Source organism: Fukomys damarensis, unplaced genomic scaffold (genome assembly GCF_012274545.1).
Source record: "Fukomys damarensis isolate Sample0158 unplaced genomic scaffold, DMR_v1.0_HiC HiC_scaffold_2, whole genome shotgun sequence".
Taxonomy (NCBI): Eukaryota; Metazoa; Chordata; class Mammalia; order Rodentia; family Bathyergidae; genus Fukomys; species Fukomys damarensis.
Window position 1 is genome coordinate 137,925 of NW_022900914.1, and position 3,442 is coordinate 141,366.

Genomic DNA, 3,442 nt, shown 5'->3' on the forward strand with positions numbered 1-3,442 from the left:
GTGTTTTTTAGCTCAATATAGAGAACACCTGCTATGTGGAGCTATTTGATAGTGAAAGGGTAGTAAGGTCCCTGTCACTGAAGTTCTTGCAGAGGTATTTAGGATGTTAGCCATATATTCAGAACTGAATACATAATTTGTGAAGGCCAGTACAAAATGAAAATATAGGATTTTTTAATTGTTAGAATTTCAGAATAAGCAAAGTATTAAGTCATCCATGGGTCTTTCTAAGTGCAGGATCCTGTACAATCAATACATCACACAATCCAGAAGAAAAACCTTCCTAAGGTAGAAGGACCTATATAAATATCCTACATAAGGTAGAAAGACCACTAGACTCTGAAAAGCTCTAAGATTCTAAGACAAGACCACATAACCATGTCATTTACTAATCCCACAATAACCACAATGTAGTGTGGAAAAAGTACAGGGACATTTTGGAAGGCAAGCCCAGCGTGGTGCCTTTGAACAGTGTGTACAGGAATCATTCTACAATTAATGCATAAGCACATAAATGCTGGGTGGAAATGCATCTAACCCAGGTCTCTGATTACAGTGAACTGCTATATGTCTGGAATTTAACCCCATGAGAGTTCAGGTGTATGTACTGACCCGGCTGGAAAGATAGTATTAGGAAAGTGGAGCCAAGCAGAGTAAAGGACAGCCATGTGAACAGAAGAGGTAAGTCCACATCTTTGGCCACCAAGGACTTCCCTGCTTGGGCCAGGAGCTGAGCCCAGAATACTTGAATCTCAGTAATGTCTGGGTTTTCCCCACTTGTGCCTCAGCATACAGTTCTCCTTTCCACGTTCACTTCTGCCTTCCTATTTGCTAGTGGGACCTTGACATGTATACTACTTTAAGCACATATTTAAAACTTTTATGGAGTTCCTTGGGGTCCCTGAAGTGGGTAGTAAGCTGAGAAAGGCCTGGAATTCCCATCTACTGATTGCTTCCCAGCACAGAACAATCCTTGGAGGCCTCAGACAATACCTTATACCTTCAGGATACCTACTCCCTCTCAGTTGTCCACATATGGATTCTTCCAACCCCACATAATCTTTCATCTGATGACAGATGTGCCACAGCTCCATTCTTTCTGTGCAGGATGGAAAGTTCCTCGGGGAATGGACTCTCTCTCTCACTCTAACACTCATGTAAGGGTTGTCCCCCTCTGGCCCCAGTCAAGGCCCCGTGTTATTTTTAGTTCTCCTTGAAAATTGAGTCTACCAGTGGAAGTAGTAACAGAGCCAGCTTCCTGAAGGTTGCTTACAAATTGGGTTGAAAAATCCAAGTCCCTGCAGCCACCTGATTTCAACTCATGGGCCACTCTGAGGAAACGCTTTTGCATATATAGTGATTGTGTATCCCCTCTACTAATGCTTCAAGGATAAGTAAGATCTACCTTTCTCCAACAACATGCAGCCAAGTGCAGGCAGTATTCACATAAACAGACTTCACTGGTGTCAGAAGCAGCTGCACAGAGGCGTGGAAACGCCTTCAGAAATTGCTCTTGACCACACTAGGTATTCTGAAGTTGACAAGGGTTGCCAGTCTGGAAGGACGTGTGTTCTCCTTTGGAGAGGCTCTCCACACTTTGCCTCCCCTTTCCAGAGCCCTGTACTTCCTCTGCAGAGCAGAGAAAGGGTGTGGCTGTTCTTTTTTGTCCAGTAAACCTGTCACTGCTGTTTCTAGTACTTTGTAGAAATACAGTGCGCACTCGAGAGTGGGAAGGATGACAGATCGAGGAACCTGAATTTTCTGTGTGCTTTGAAAATAAAGCCCAAATGAAAACACCTCAAACATTGATGGGAAGCTTAATACTTCACTTACATCTCTCTCTCAAAGCACATTTTACACTCCACTGAACCAGCTTGCAGATCTGCCTGAAATCTTCCATTTTATAAGCATTTGCTGAACGTTCTTTTCACGCAAAATGAGATTTCATTTCTCATCCCTTTTTAATGAAAGACTGTCATTGTCGCAGGTTCCGGCCTGTCTCTGGATATAAGCAACTAGACAGGAAAGTGCTGGTCCCTCCAGCTCAGGTTTACCTCCCGTCCAGGCCTTTATTCTCTGCACTCTCGGTGTCTTTCTTAACACCTATCTCCACCTCTGCTGCTCTCTTTCCTTCTCTTTCTCCTTTTTGAAACTGAGTATCACCAGCCACAACCATCCACTCCTATTTTCTTCTGACACCTTGTAACACATATTAAAACGTGATGAGAAAGGATTCTAAGTTTCTAGAGTTAATTCAAATCTTACCGAACCTGTTAGAACCAGCACACATTGGCGTAGAGTACTTATATGAACACTACACACATACACACACAAATTTGCAAGTTTGTGGCACCAGGTTCTCACATATTTCCCATCTGTCCTGTTCTCTCCCCTTTTTATGCTCCAAAATGATTCTGTCCTTTTAAATCCATCTCCTTTTCTAGCTCCTGCAGATACATACTCTGGGCTTCTGGCCCATGGTCACCAATCCTTCCTTGGAGCTCTGCCAGTACTTATTTCTGTACTATATAAGCATAAAGCTAAACATTGTCTAGAACTGTTCTATTATAATACTTTAATTCCAGAGAAGAGTCAATGCTAAAGCATCTCCTGTATTTCAGATCATGCCACTCCTTGCTCCAGAATCTTTTTTTTTTTTTAATCTCTATAGTTTGTTGTCACTGTAAAAAATACACTGATGGGAGCGGGGGATTTGCAAATCACAATTTCCAGGTAGCTGGATCTCTGACCTCAGAGCCCCACCTGAGTACAGACAGGTAGTCCTTGAATTCAATAAATACAAAGCTTCCTTTGCCTTGACAGATTGGCACAGGGCCTAGGACCCTTGTTGCCCTGGGATGGGAAGTAGCTGTCACTCTTCTGCTGCATTTCCTTGCTTGGCAGCATCTAGCTGGCAAAGTAGCTCACCCCACTGCACAAACTGCTTAGAGAGAAACATTGCAGTCTTTTTGTATTTCTCCAGGAGAACTCTGGACTCCTCAGCGGTCTCCATAGTTTGGTCCTGCTGCTGGATGTGGATCTGGGCCAAGGGCTACTGGCAGGCAGCATGCTCAGAAACAGCTTCAATGGAAGCACTGTCTAGAATGGGCACCGAGGCATCCACCTGCTCCTCTGTGCACTCTGGGAGATGATAAACTGCTCCTCTGTTAAGATGAACTGTAATTTAGAAGTTCAGGTATGGCAGTGCAGCGGAGGTACTCATGGTCCAGGTATTTGATCAGGCCTTCAGTCTTTTTGTACAGAATATTCAACCTCTCCTCTTACTGGCAATGCTCCCCAAAGCCACCTGCACCTTGACCAGACCATGAGCCACCTTCTGCAAGCCACCGGCCCTGACTGGTCAGTACACCCAGCATTCCAGCTCCCTGACTTAGGCCTGTAGCCCCTGTACATCCATCAGGGCTGCTATTTCTACTGCCAT

General features: G+C 44.3%; 1 pseudogene; it reads right to left on the bottom strand.

The window, feature by feature from the left end:
• Positions 1-2,872: 2,872 nt before the first annotated feature.
• Positions 2,873-3,442, bottom strand: LOC104850489 (annotated as a pseudogene).